This window comes from Lemur catta, chromosome 6, assembly GCF_020740605.2.
Source record: "Lemur catta isolate mLemCat1 chromosome 6, mLemCat1.pri, whole genome shotgun sequence".
In the NCBI taxonomy this organism is placed as follows: Eukaryota; Metazoa; Chordata; class Mammalia; order Primates; family Lemuridae; genus Lemur; species Lemur catta.
In genome coordinates this window covers 31137265-31153803 of record NC_059133.1, presented here as the reverse complement: position 1 = coordinate 31153803, position 16539 = coordinate 31137265, and positions in this window count along the sequence as shown.

Sequence of the window (16539 nt, the reverse complement as noted above, 5' to 3'; positions counted from 1 at the left end):
TGTCTTGGCCTCCCAGAGTGCTAGGATTACAGGCATGAGACACGGCACCCGACCCAGACTTTTCTTGATGGTAGGTAGTTTTACAATTCTCAGATGTCACCTTCTATCTTAATTCAAATATGTAGCATATAAAATTAAGCAATATTGTTGCTAATAGTGCTGTGCCACTTTAGCATACTTGCTGTTTCTTTTTCTAAGGAAGTCAAATTAATTTTTTAAAGATTAGCAAATGAATAACAAGATAAACAATATATGGAAAATAGCAGAAATATCAACATAGAAAAATGATTTTAAACAACCCTGGTGATATTATACAATTATTGCCTTGAATACTGGGGACTAATTTTTCAAATCACACCAAAATAAAATTAATTTTTCCTGAAACAACATTTCTTCCACTGGAAAGACTTAATGGCTCCATCTTTAAAGTTAATATTGCACTTTGTAATTAGCTATATTTCAGCATATTGTTTATAGGCTCTTTTTTTTATATTGTATATGTGTTTTTCCCCTCACTGAATAAAATATCAGAGGTCATAGATTTTGAGGAGCTAAAAAAAAAAAACCTCAGATGATTAAATTATTTAATGAATTGCAAATTAAAAACAAGTACTAGATAAAAAATTAAAATCATTTTTTCCTACTGAAAATATTCAAAGTGGTTTTCATTCTTTTCCTCAGGAGGTCAGTCACATTTATAGCACATATACTTACAATGTTAATTATCTTTAAACAGAGAAATACAACGGGACTCTGGGCAGATAGACTTGGCCCTAACCTGACAAGGTATCAGGTTAATTCATTCTACAGAATGTAGGGAGATCAGTGTACAGAATCTATCTTCCTTAAAAGATCTTTATTGAAAATAGAGAAGAATTGGACTACTCCTTCAGATCCAATTGAAATCTTTTAGAACTTTAACAATTTAATCTGGAGTTTGAAATTAGACTTTTTTCAAATTGTTAAATTGTTGAGGAAAACACCTTCTGAAGGTTTTTAAATAACATAATGGCCTGACAATTACTTTGAATGCACTGAACAATTTTCTTCCACAGAGAAGAAACTGAGTTCTTACAAAAAAAAAAATCACTGAACGATAGCACACTGGAATAGCAATCCAAAAACCTAACAGCTCAAATTTCTTTCTTTCTTGCCAAATGATCTGAACAAGTCATTTAATGACTCACTTTGCCACAGTTTTCCTCTGGCTAAAATCGGAAAAATCTACTTAATTTTCTCTGTGTTTCTATCCACAAAAATGAATCCTTAAAGAAATGGAGTCTTAAATAAATGAAAATTCTTCTTTAATTCCTTTATTCTTTAACTCTTAAATTAGGTCTAAATTTACATAGGCTTCTCCCCAAAATCCCATTCCTAATGCTTCTGTTGGGAATATTTAGAGCTATATCTATGGTCTGTGCTTACATCGTAATATTACTCAGATTTTTACTTAATTTCTAAAATGGGAAGTGCAGCTCAGCCCAGAAGCTGGCAATGCTGTGATAATTAACTTGAGTATTTTTCATTTAATCTCCTTTTAGTAGCAATTGGTATTTATTCTCTGTCTTCAGTGTTGTAATCGGTATTAGTGCCTTATTCATTTGTCAAAGTGGAGCAATTGTCTTCATAAACACTGTTTTGTTAAAATTTTGATTTTGGAGACAGCCACTTTTACATCTTTATCTGTCATATGAAAATGGAAGTTTACTTCCAGCATCATTAAAAATTGCACTTTGGTGGCTCAAGTTCTTCTTTGCTGTCAATCTAAAAAGAAGCATGCTAAGAATTAGTTCTTGCTGGTCTTTCATTTCCCAAGATTCCAGTAAGTAAATGGAATGTTATTAAAAAACTAGTCACTTATTTTCAACTTTGGGAGTTTCTTATCCAATTTATGAGAGTCAATTTAAGATAAGCTATAGGATTACAAAAATGTAATAAATTAGTCATATTCCCAAATATTCAGTTTTGTGGCTATTGTCATTGAACTTAATGAACTTTTGACTTAATAAAAATTATTTTCTGATGTCATAATAATAAAAGTATCAGCAACAATAATTGACAACATTTATGATCATTTAACATTTGCCGATAACCTTGCTACATGCTTTGTATGCGTTATCTCAATTTATTTTAACAACTATTATGATATAGGCTCTTTTATTTTTATTTTATACAAAATAAATCTTGAGATTTATAGAGATTATATAATTTTCCAATGCTCTTACATTTAATAAGGTAGATTATAACAGATTCCATCCCATTTTGGGCTTTATGTTGTTTAATTAATAAAATTTAATTTATAATAACATAATGCCAAGTTAAAATTTCAGCTGTAATTGAAATAACTATATCCTAATGGATGATTATAAAAGGATATGAAAAATTAGGCAAGCCTATCTCAAAGGGAGAACTGAGATTGTTTAAGCATTTAATTTACCAAAATTATAAATTTCATTGAAAGCTTTAAAAATACTAAAAAAGCAAGACTATATTAAAAGTATAGACTTTTCTTATACCTTGACATTCCAAATTATGTATATGTTATTATTTTATTTTATACTCAAGACAATATTAATGAATTTTTAAAAGGTATGATGTTTTAATAAATGACTCTTCTTGTTTCAGTCATTGATAATATTTAAATAAAAGTGGTATAGATGGTAACCTTCATCTGTCTTCGTATTAAATAATCTTAACTATTTTAACTCACTAGCTATTGAATAGTCTACTTAAGAATCAAACAGTGCCAATACTATGAGTTTACTTTTACCATGTACAGGAAAACAATGACATGTATGGGAAACAACCTGAATATATTTTGGTGACATGAAGGAATTATTTGAGTGGAATTTTTTATTAGTAGTTCAAAGTATATTCAGGCCAGGTACAGTGGCTCACACCTATAATACCACCACTTTTGGAGGCCAAGGAGGGAGGATTGCTGGAGACCAGGAGTTCCGGACCAGCCTGGGCAAAAGGCAATACTTCATCTTTAGGTCTCTACAAAAACAAACAAACAAACAAACAAACAAACAAACAAACAAACAAACAGAGGCATGCCCAGTGTATAGCAGGTGAGAGTAGTTTATTTCATAGTTTCATCAGTAAATAAGTATAAGGAACATGTCTCAGCAGGTCTTGGGGAGAACTCAAATATGAGTCAAGATCCAGGATATAATTCTAGACATTTGGTTCTCCTCTGACAACCCCTGTTTTCTTAACAGTAAGCTTCCATCGTTCCCTACAAGATCTCTGCCACTGTCTACAGTGAGCTAAGCTACCCTCTGTTTTGGCTTTCATTGTTACTGCTTCTAGAAGCCAAGTGTCCCTGCTGTCTTTTATTTTGTTCAAGGCTTTGGTTGACTCACGGCTTTGCCTCCTTCAGGACCTGCTCAGCAGTGGTACCTTTGGCTTTGGGGGCCAAATAAATCTTCCTTATAGGAGGCTTACATCCCTACTTCTGCCCACTAGATGCTAGAAACACTTCCCCAATTGTGACAACCAAAAATGTCTCCAGACATTGCTAAATGTTCCTGGGGGTGGGGGGGCGGGCAAAATTATAAGTACTTTCAATCACTGACTTACACTTAACAATTTCTCCCTATGTGTCAGATCTCCACCCTCTACCCGTCCCCCCCCATCTCACATTAAATACACCTTCAGAGAAAGAGAGCTTCCCAGAAAGTGGCATTATGCCCAGCCACTATCTTACATGGCCTCTCCATTAGAGTTAAAAAAATATCTTAGCCTAAGCTGTTAAGGGATGCTATATAAACCAAATTAAAGATACAATTTCCCTTTATTCTGTTATTGTTTATAAGAATTTATTTTTTCAAACTTAACAGATTTTGTAGAAGTAATATCTTTAGTGATGAAGATGAATTTATTTAAAATACAATGATTCCTTCATTTTCACATCTGTTTGTATTTTATTAAACCCAAGTAAAAGATGGACTATTTTATTTAAAATATAATTTTTAATGTGCTTTAACTTTTATGAAAGAAATTCTATCTACCACTTCTATCCATATATACATATAGACATTATATTTGCAAGGACAATGTATACTCCAGAGTGCCTGTGTTCAAATTCAGATGACAATTACTAACTGTATGACCTTGGAAGGTTGATTTAACCCATCCATTTATGTCTTAGTTTTCTTAAATGGGGATAAAAACAGTATTAACCTTACAGCGTTTTTAGGATGACTGTCTGAGTTAACATTTATTAATTTTTTAAAAATATCTGTTAAATACACAATCAAAATAATGACGATCATCTCTATTACCCCCAAATTTTCTGATATATCATTATATTTATTGTAGTGATGGTTTCATGGGTATACACATTTCAAAAACTACCACATTGTAAATTTTAAATAGATGCAGTTTTCTGTATGATATTATACCTTAACAAAGCTGAAAAAATTTTAAATGTCTATTAAATAAATAGAAATATATTTGTAATGATATTCATCCAATGATAAAAATGGTTATTTCTGAATAGTGGTAGTTTGTGTGACATTTTTACAGCTTAACTAACATTTTGTTGAGTAATTAAACTGTTATTTCTTCTCTACATTGTTTAGAATTTTTATAATGAGTACATAAGATAAAAATGAACCATTTATCCTAGTTTCTTAGAGGGAGGAATTTTGAATATCATAATGTATTCAGTATTCATTTCTAATTTTTTATAGTTTGTCATTCTTCCTTACACAGGCTCCTGATTTAATATTCCTCAGCCACATCTCTGAGTGCTATTATTCTGTCATTTTACATTTGACAGATTCATATCTCAGAGAGGTGGCTTATTTTGTCATCTCTCAATATGGCTATGGAAACTCATTCCATAATTTTCCTGCATTTTGTTCTTTCCTGTATTCAGAACTATTTCATACAGTAGATGAACACTTCCTTATATTTAACTTAATGGCATGCAACAATTTAAGTGCATTGCTGCTTCCTGTCTACAGAAAACAACGGCTCCTAACCACTTTTGGCTTAGTAATTTTTCACATGGAGGAAGTATTAAATTCTTAAATTTCCTCTTAGCTCCTCTTCGTCAGATTAATTTTGTTTCCTCTATTGCTTGTTTCTTTTTGTTTTCATAAGCTGTAAATGAACATGACATTCTTCACTGAGCTATGTCTGACTGGGCCAAATTTTATCAATTTCTGCAGTATAATGGCAAGAACCTCTCCCTTTTCCTCTGAAAAGTGATCCTTTTGTGCTTGACGCTATGGGCAGTTTAAAGATTTTAAAAATCGGACTATTGGCTACAGCACAAAGTGTCTCACCCATAATTATATGACCACCATTGCCTCATATACTTCAACATTTTAATTGGTGCCTTTGTTAAACACTGACTTTCTAAAGTTACTCATTTTTTATTATAAAAATATACATTCATTTTTGAATACATACATTGCAAACATTTAGAAAATACAAGTAACTATTTCGTATTATTGTTTCCCATGATGTTGGCAATGACGGTGGCTGTCCCAACGTGTGCTTTTGTGAATGGACACAGGGTGGCCGAACAGAGGTGCTGCTGGTTACAAGAGTCTACTCTTCATGAAATAAGCAAACACAGCGCACCTTAAACTTGCATTGTTTGCCTTGGGAACAGCTTAGAACCAGTATATCTCTATCTCATTTGACACAATTATATTTTCATTCAAAACATACTATATGACTGACTATTCAACAATAGCCCTGGCCCATTAAGGTACCATTTGGGGGTCCCTCTATAATTCTGTTTCATTTATTCCCTCAACTACTTCCTCAACACTTGGTTCCTTATCCATTACTCTCTAATTGTGTCCTTTCTATTGTCCTTTAAAGATGTTTGTCAAAATTCTCACCCTGATTTTCAAAACATATCAGGATCTCATCTCATTTGGCTGCTGCCTCTGACATGGATCATGTGTTCCACTCAGATGACCTGTCATGGTTAAATGGACATGCCATGCAATTCATCCCATCAGATTCATATGTCGTGCTTTTTCCCCCCATGTTTGGATGCCTACCTTGTTCTTCTTAGACACTTTCTGGGACCTACTTTTGCTTTAAGCCTCATTTCAAGTCTGATATTTTCTAAATGCCCTCTGAGAACACATTTGTTCTCTTCCAAGTCTTATTTAAAATTAAAGTCTTAGAATTTAGAGGTGTAAGAAATTTTAGAGATCATGTAGTTCAATACCTTGGTGAGGCCTGCATAATTTAACGGAATTCATTAGTGTCAGTAGACTAGGTAACTGCAGAGCTGAGATTAGAATTTACATCTCCTAATTTTATATCACAGGACAGTGTTCTTTTCCCAATACCCTGTGGTTTTGTTTTTGCATTTAGTCATATATTATTTTCTTGTTTCATTGCATGAGTCTTATTTCTCAATCTGGTAGAAGTTTTGTGAAATTCAGGGCCATACTTGTATATCCCCCAAATGCCTAGCCCAATCTAAGCCATAGATCTGTTGAGCTGTTTGTGCTCTGTGTGTGTGTGTGTGTGTGTGTGTGTATGAGAGAGAGAGAAAGAGAGAGAGAAAACGGTACTTTACTGCCAATCATAGACTTAGCAGATGTCTGTTTTTTAAAAGTTTTTATCATCAAGTCTGTGCACTCAGTGTAGGCTCTGTTAAGGAATTTTGTGATCCTCTGTAAGTGTTTAGTTTTGACCAATATTAGGTAATAAAAATATATTGATGACTCTGACTCCCTTCTAACCTCTGCTACCCTAAATTATTATTAATCAGGTTCATCTCCTTCCTTTCTTTTGTTTTCCCTGGCAGTATGAAAAGGCCAACATCTGTATGTGACAAATACTCTCCCCTCTTTGCCACCAAAACAAATCTCTATGAGATGCTACAAAAGGCCAGAGCTCACTGTAACAAAGCTTTTTATATGTCTTTTAGGACTTTCCTTATTATTTATTTATTTTTTATTTTTATTTTTTTATTTCAGAATATTATAGGGGTACAAGTGTTTAGGCTACATATATCTCCTTTGCCTCGCCCAAGTTGGAGCTACAAGTGTGCCCATGCCCCAGACTTTCCTTCTTTTTTCTCAGGTCCGTTAATACTTCTTACTAGTTTAGATTTGTTCTTTCTGTGAAATTGTGAAAAGAGGTAGTCACTGTGTTCATTGGAGGTGGTATATCTTTGTAGATTCATGTTTAGTTTTGCCTCTCTTCTAATAGTTTCACCACAAATACAGAACTAAATCTGTAAGACGGAAAATGTGTGTGTGTGTGTGTGTGTGTGTGTGTGTGTGTGTGTGTGTGTGTACATTTGGGGCGGGAGGAGGCTGGGAAGCAGCTGCTATTAAGATAGTTGTGTGGAAACCACACGACTGAGTCATAAAACACACTACATGAAGAGAGAACAGGTTTGAACATAAGGAAGTCTTATAGTGAATTACCCTTTCACAAGGAAGCAGTCCCTCTGGAACATCAAGTTAGTAATCTAAACTATACTTTACTATTAAAACTACTCATGCTTAAAATAAGTTGTCTTAGTCATTAATTAAATCATAAAACCACTGAATAAACTAACTGACATCTTTGTAAAATGAGGATTTAATTATAACTTTAATCTTGGCAATGCTGCTTGAAGCAAAACTTAAAACTGTGACCATAACTGTGTATACTCAATAAAAACGTAACCTTTCCACTTATTAGCAACACTTCCCCCACTTAAGGGTTTCCTTTTCTTAAGCTGTTGGCACATTTGACCCACTCTCCACTTTATGAGTCCTTAGGAGACATACGTATTTCTTCAAATATGGAGACAACATTCAGAAGCCTCTCAAATGACTTGTAACTTAAAACTTATGTTTGACTCAAATTTCAATTTGGGGAAATAAAAGAATGTTAAGTAGCAGCATGACACATTGCTTTTCACCTGTAATTCAATTTATTTATTTATTTGTACTATGAGACCTTAATGTTTATTACCTTTAGCAGAAATAAATTAAAAAGAAATCTTGCTTTCCCACTGCAATATCCCCTCACACTTAAGCACACACTCTGCTGGGAAAGACGGCCTTAACGGAAGCGTGTCTGCCTTTTGCATGGAGATGCCTGAGCACATAGCACCTAGCACCTGCTCTCATGCATGCTCATTCCCTGGATTTCTTCTTTCATAGCAAGCCCTGGAAGCGATACCTCCATAAGGCAGTCTGTCTTGGGATTTTGTTTAAATTAGTAAAAACAGGCTAACTTCTCTAACAATACTCCCAAAAGCATACAAGCTCTTGCTCAATATAACTTTTTTTTCCCCTTCGTAGGCCAGTCAGGTGAACAATTAGACAGGTTCCCTTCCTCACAGTCATTTGGGCTCCCAGGTGAATGGAGGTCGTGTCATCTTCAACAAATGTTTCTGAGCCGATCTTGGTTGGCTTGAGTGGAAGCATGCATTAAGGAGAACGTGTAGTAGGTTTTCATGGACCAGTCTTCATAGTAGCACATATAATTTCTGTTTCCCTTCTATTGGCTAGAACTCAGTACATGGCCACATATACTGTATATGGATGCAGTTTAGGGACATATAGGGAGTACAGGGAGGCAAGGAAACATTGTCTGTGTCTCTGTGTCCAGGAAGAAGAGATGCTCATGCATTTGGGTGATCAACCAGTCATTTCTGCCATACCTATTCAAACTCATTCAGTCTCCATAGGTGCAAGCAAGGCATACCTTATCCTTGGACAGCTCATCTCTAGAAAGCCTTTGTCTTTTAAAAGGAAATCCAGCCAAGCAATTTCTAATTTTCAATTGGAGAAGGGAGACCTGATTTCTTTCAATGAATCTGAGACCATTGATATCAAACATACATCTTCAAGTAGATATAATTATAAGAAATTTTACAACATTGATAACTTTATTTTCTGTATTTGAAAAGAGTCAATCACCTCTACTCTTGTGTAAGCCTGTCTTTTTCTATCACATCCTTTATTGACAATTTTAGTGCTAGGTTTAAAAATCAAGGTCTTTAGAACTGGCTTGAACTTCTGGGTTTCAAAACTCATCATGTTTCCTAATGGGATATTTTTATTTTCTTTTGGAAGAGTTATACTGATAAACTGCCAACTGTGTCCCTAGGATGCAAATGAATGACATTTATGGAATCAGAGGTTTCAGAAGATTCCATACAAATTCAAGTCTCACATTACTCAAAATCAGCACAGTTTGGCTTTCCTGTGAGTTATGCCAAATTCATTTTGCACATTCCCTCCCCCCAACTTTTGTCAATTGATTTACTGATTTGGGAAATAAGAGAATGAGAAAGTTAAAAAAAAATTGTTTCTTCTAGCAAAACAGACCATCTACTACCCCTATGGTGACTCCAATCAATGAGCTCTTCTGAATATGGCTTCTTCCCTGTTGTGAGCAAAGGTAGCCGCTCCAGGTGGGGCCTTGACCCCTCCCCTTGATGTAATTACAAATGATGATTCCCCAGCAGCTAGTATTTTCAGTCTGGATCATCTCAGGAGGACTTCTGAATCTTTGCAGAGAGTTTTCTTCTGGTAGCTACAACTGTACACAGCTCTTTTAAGGAGGTTTCTTCAGTAGGGTGACCAACTGTACAGTTGGCTTGGGACTGAAGGGTCTCCTGGGGTATAGGAATTTCATTGCTAAAGCCTGGAAAATCCTAGGCAAACCAGAGGAGTTAGTCCTCTTATAATCTCATGGTTCTTCAGAGCAGCTAGGGAACAGCAGCTGCAAAAAGTACTGCACTTTTTCACTTTCCCTTCAGTATCACTTTTAGTTTCTTCAAGATAATCGACTTTCAGTGTTGATTTGCCCTTGGCTCAGCAGAAAGTATTTCTCTGATTACGGTCCCACATCACCTGCGTCAGAATGGGAGTGCTTCTTAAAATGCAAATCCCTGAATTCTATCTCAGATCAACCCTCAAATCTCAGGAGATGGAACCTGGAAAACAACATTTCTAATAAGTACCTTATGGGTAAAATTTGGATGCACTAAACTTCAGAGTCTATTTCTCTGCAAAGTCCATTCATAAATTAGCAAGAGACAGACTCTTTTCCCACCTGTCTGGATTAAATTTAGGTAACTACAGAGGTTGGCAAAAGCTTCACACTTCTTTTTTAATACACTCAACTTTATTTAAGATATACAGGCATATATGCAAATCAGCCCGCACCTCTTAGTCACACAGTTGGGGGTTGCTGAAATCCTGCCCCAGGTAGTGTTAGGTAAATAGTGAGGAATTCGGGGTCTCCTAGGGATGAAAGTGGGCCTTAATCCTCTCCTGAGCAACTGCCACACCTGGGGGAGGAGGGAACACCCAACGGATCTGCCAATCAGAACTTAGTGCGCCAACTGCAAAAGAATCCATATGAGACTGTAGCCCAATGGGCCAAGCAGCATAGGTACATAGAGTCTGGAGAGTGACCTGGAATAACTGGCTTTCAGAGAGGCTCATGGGAGATCCACACGTGCAAAAAGACTCAGGTCCTGTGACTCCCAACTGTCCAATCAAAGTGGTTCTATGGTGCTGTCTGAGCCATGGGGAGGTCCCACAGTGTAAAACAAGACACACACCGTAACCAAGGTCTCTTTTACCAAGACGAGGGGTCCAGTTGTCATCTGTGGCCTATGTATCTTGCTCTGTAAACCTATATCTTGCTCTTGCTCTATAATCCCATCTTGCTCCCCCTCAATACATTTCACCTCATGCTTGCCTTACTTTGGTGTGTCTGGTCACTCTTCTGGCATGAGCCCACCAAGAACTGAGAACACAGAATGAGATCGCCAAATCCAACAGCAGGCGTGTTGGGTGTGTAGATGGGATTCCAAACACCATTGTCTTGGTGCCTCCCCGAGCCCTTACCGAGGGCAGTCATTGGAAGTCCAGGTTCCCATCAGCCTTCTTTCTCTTGCACCGTCCACAGCAGCCATTCTAAAATTCCCTTTATTACAGTCTCATCTTTACCACCATCAAATTCTTTGGAAGAAAGCTGCACTGTTTTTTTTTTTTTTCCCAACTCTTGGTTATTTTCTTTGTCATTTCTTCTGTCTCATAGTAGTTAGTCCAGTGAGAGGGGGCTTCAACCCAGGAATCTGAGCCCAGCTCCTCTGAGAGGGACAGCAGGCCCTTCTTCCCCTTCACCGCCTCTGGCCTGGGTCGGGTATTTTTCTGTGAGAGGAGAGAGGAGGCAGGGATTAGCATCGCCTCCTACCTTTATCTCTACGTTTAAACTTCTTCCTTTAATTGCTAAGAATTAGAGAGGGTATTCCGTTTTCTGGACAGCTCTCTCCCTCCAATTTATTTTCATCGTTTTATTTTAAGAAAATAAACGTCTGGCGGGAATGAACAATCTGTTGCGGTCATAATAAATCTCGCCACTAGATGGCACTCCTAGGTTAGCTTTGTTTTCAGTTTCCGTCAACGCAGGATTTTCACATTGAAGCAGAAACAACGAGCCATAATGGTTTCACAATTTACATGGCTGATTAGAGGTACTCCAGTGTTTAACATTGTTTCATAAATTAAGGTGTGTATTGTACTGCTGAATCTGAGGTGATCATCTTGTGATATATTTGTGGGCATGTTATAATGTAGGCGAACAGTGGTCAACAGGTGAGTGTCTTTACTGGATCCCCCAACTATAAGTTACTGCAGATGACAGAGCCTAGAAAGAGAAAAGCACCTCTTGCCCAAGGATGGAGCTTGGGCCTTGCTATATCCCTCACTTAGACAACTCTATTTCCACCTATAGCCTCTCTTCTCTTCCAACTCTTAAACAGCACAGCCGCTGTTCTGCACATTTTCACTAGGTCTGGCCCACTCTCTGGACCCTCTCTTCTTACACAAACTGAATTTTAATAATTGCTCTGGTTGTGCTTGATATCTGTTATTCCATTTTATGACTATTTAAACAAAAAACATATGTTTTCGGAAGAAGATATGGTCGGGGGTTTGGAGAAAGATGATTTTAATTTTAAATACCCTGGCTGAGGTACTAAAATGACACTTAGCAAGTACCAGAACTTACAGGGAGAAGAAACGGAAGCCTGGAAAAGCATGAGTAATAGCTATAAACAAGTAGAATTCAAGGCATAAAAACATATAAGAGGGTGTTAAGCTGGATATTCCTATTAAAAAAGTGTTGAAAATATATAAAAATGTGTGAATAGAATTGTAACACAGAAAGATATTGAGGCAAACCCCCAATTTGACTCAATTATATTAATAATTGGACCATGGTCAAATTGTGAGAACAACGATAAAACAAGGGCTATCCAGAAGAAAAGAAAAAGTCAGTAAGGTTTATTTGCCCTAAAGCAATGCTATCTTATCTGTGGCATTATTTAGATGAGGAGCCTGTCTTATATTTCATCTATCTGGTCTTTTGGATAGTTCTGTAAGCATTCTCTAGAGCTGTCTACTTGTGGTTCTTGAGCAAATTACCAAATCTCTATAAGCCTCATTTTTCTCATCTGTAAAACTGTGATCATGACAATCAGTCTAGCAAGGCATTGGTGAGGTTTGAATTATACAAAGTTTGTAAAGCAGGTTAGTAAAGCATGCAGTAGAGCATCAGAACACAGTGCTGTTATCAGTATAGTAGGATTCCATAGCGGGAGGCATTCATATTTTTACAATTAGTCCTCTTTCAATAGTTGTTAGTAAATAAACATATACTGGATCACTGTGCTTTTAAACCTTTTTCTTAGCAAGAAAACTCTAATTTTCTGCACATAATCTATCTGGGAAAGATCTCTCTTATTTTTCCACTTGTAAAGAAGACAAGAAGATGGCAGAGCTGGGGTGGATGCAGGACTGGGATATCAAATGAGGTTTTAATTCCTCAAAATGGTAAGAAGTAATCAAAAAGAAGGGGGTTCAGAAAAAAAAAGAATGGGTCTTATTGGCCTTCATCTTGTAGAAAAACAAATTGAGAAACCGGATTCATGTATTAATAAAATATGGGCTTACTCTGCAACCCACCTTATTGTTTGTCATGTATTAAATTTGTGATAAACTCATTTATAAATAACTTTGACAATAAAAATCAAACATATATTAGGTCATTAAATATGAAATGTCCTATTTTGAATCAAAAGTGTAGTTTATTATATATCAAACAAGAAGCAGTACAATTAATCAAAGTATGCACCTAAACTATAGACATAGTTTTGTCATCTTAATGGTAGCTTGTTTATGCCAGCACCAAGAAGCCTGGAGAGCCAGTGGCTATGAAATCGCAAAAGTTGTTTTCTACAGCTTGTGGAGAATTGAATATTTTTCCTTGCAAGAAGTGGTAGTCAGCTGGTGTAAGGTCTGGTAAGTACAGTGGATGACAGAGAGTTTCCAAGTCCAGCCTCTGCAGTTTGAGCACCACTGTTTGTGCAACACGTGGTCAGGCTTTGTCTTGTAAGAGGACTGGCCTGTCTCTGTTGACCAATCTCAGCTGCTTAATCACAAGCATCCTCATCATTTTGTCCAGCTGGTTGCAGTAGACACCCACTGTAATCGATTGATCAGGTTTCATGAAGCTGCAGTGGATAATACTAGCACCGGACCACCAAACAGACACTATTAGCTTTTTTTTTTTGATGAATATTTGGTTTTAGACTGTGTTTCCGCACTCCATCTTTATCTAGCCATTGTGCTGAATGCTTAGGATTCTCAAAAATAATTCATTTTTCATCATACGTAACAATATGATGTAGAAATTGTTCGCCTTTAGGTCACAACAGCAAAGAAAAAGAAGTTTCCAGATAATTTCTATTCTGACAATCATTTAATTCATGCAGAACCCATCTGTCCTACTTCTTTGCCTTGCCGATTTGTTTCAAATGGTCCAATGTTGTTGGAATAATAATATCAAACTTTGCTGCTATTTCACACATAGGGTGAGATGCATTCACTTCCACTACAGCTTTCAACTCATCATTATCCACCTTGGTCTCAGGTTATCCACGTGGCTTATTTTCAGGATCAAAATCACCAGAATGGAACTTTTCAAACCATCGACATACTATGAGTTTATTAGCTGCATCTTTTTCAAACACTTCGTTGATATCTCAAGTTGTCTGCACTGCAATTGTTCCACGATGGAATTCATAATAGAAAATAACATGAATTTTTGACGTATCCGTGATTTCACAAAAATTGCTCTAAAAAACTTGAAAGATAATCACAAGCCAAATCATGCATTTGAAAGAATGAGTATGTACCTTCACAATAAAAACAAGTGTCAAAGTGAAATGTCAGAGATATCAACTGTCAAACTAAGTACTTAAAGAAATTGGACATTTCACACTTAATAACCTAAATGTAATTAAAAATGTATAAGCTATATAGACCGTGCTAGATTTTCAAGTTGTGAAATGAATGTCCTGACTTTTAATTGATCAATCGTCAATCTCAAAGCTAATAAAACTAGACAAAATTTTTCTTCCAGTTTTTCTAGGTGAAAATTTTTCCTATTTTTTACAGCCTTTGTGTGGGCATGTGAATAGCACAAATAGTGCAATGACATCAATGTGTTTCCTTTTCTTTATTTCTGACCACTTTTCTGTCTTACAATGGCATTCTGAATTCCCATCACTCCTAATAAAACCATGTAAGTTGATTCTGTCTGCAACTTTAATAAGAATGTTTTGTACTCAATAATTCAGATCAGGAAAAGATAACTGACTAAGATACAGGACCCAGGGCTTACTTCCCTGAACATGTGCTACAAGTTGACAATGGCCTATTAATGACAATTGATGGAAATGAAATACTTTTTAGCCAATTTGTTAACATGCTAAATAAAATTTTAAAAAGCCATTTACTGAAATCAAGCTAAAAGGGCACTGACACTTGGTATAATCAGAGTTTTAATCTTTGTAAAATTTTTGAAGGCTAGACATCAACAAAATTGGAAAAAGTACAGACAAATATCTCTAAACTTTAATTATTTTATTATTTTGGCAGAGATATGAAAAGTGTTAGAATTGTTTGACTGGTTTGGCTTAAGGAAGCACTTCCCACATTTTAAAAATTTCAGATTTAAGGGAAATAAATATTTTAAGAAGCCAGAAAAAATCCTTAGTATTTCACTAATCTAAGAAGTTGTTATAATTTTTACGGAACACAAAATTAGTATCAGTGTTTCCATTCTCTTGGAAACTTTGCCAGTAGCTATCAGTACTTGCACATTCCTTATGGCCCTGATTTTAAAGGCTGGACTATATACAGATATGATTGAGAGTATGAAGAGTGTTTTCTATTATGTTTTTTTCAATTTTAAATTTTACATAAAAACCAATCTATACATAAGTATTTATAAACACCATATTTAAATGTAAGCCTCAATTTCAATAACGTTTTTCAAGAAATATAAGCAGCAAAGTTCATTTGATATTTCTCCATATTCTTCACTTTACTGATATCTGCAGATGTGCCTCTAGTTTTCATTTCAAGCCTTAATTACAATGTTAAGTTCAACTAAGTTTGTTGCTATATTTTTAATCTAAATATCTTTATGGCTTTGTACACTGGTTTAAGACTTTAGGACATTTGTAGTCTATATTCTATTTCTTTTTTACCCTAGTCATCTGCTTAGAACTAGAGAAAGATAAGAAAGAATAAAACGAAGAAGGAAGAAAGAAAGGAAGGAAGAGTGAAGAGAAGGAAGGAGAGGAAGAAAGAAGTAACAAAGAGAGGGAAAATGTTTTCACTTCCTCCTTTCTCACCTCTTGGTATGAGCATAAAAAGAGAACCTTGATGGTGACTGAACACACCAATTTATAATCTTCTTACTTGTCTTACACAGTAGCAAGCTCCCCAACTTCAGGATTTTTTATGTGAGACGATTTACAAGAGTGTTTTGTAGATGAACTATAAATGCAATTAAGTCATAAATATGTAAACACTGCTTATTTGTATAAATCTCCTGATGAGATCTTTTTCTTAATCTACATTGAATAGTCCATTTAAGAAGTCTCATACCTAGAGAACATGTCTTCCAGCTGTTCTCTGAGCAACGGCTGCTTTTAAATTCATCCATTTCTTCAGATATGGGTAGAAATACATTTTGGAAATTAGATAAATTATATAAAACTTCATGAAAATAGGATATATCATGAGTCATGTGGGGAATGCTCTAGGAAAAAGAGGTTGATTCAAAGGACCATTATGCCCTCCTATACCCCTAGAAACATTGTAGAAGAAATAACTATGGTTATTTGGCATAAAAACATATAAGAGAGTGTTAAGCTGGATATTCCTATTAAAAAAGTATTGAAAATATATAAAAATGTGTGAGTAGAATTGTAACACAGAAAGATATTGAGGCAAACCCCCAATTTGACTCAATTATATTAATAATTGGACCATGGTCAAATTGTGAGAACAACGATAAAACAAGGGCTATCCAGAAGAAAAGAAAAAGTCAGTAAGGTTTATTTACCCTAAAGCATTGTAGATACTGGGAGCGTTGTAGATACTCATGAGTTCTTGAGCAGTATACTAGTAAATTGTTAGCTGTTGTCTGAATATTTTTCTCTTCAGCTCAGGCTTT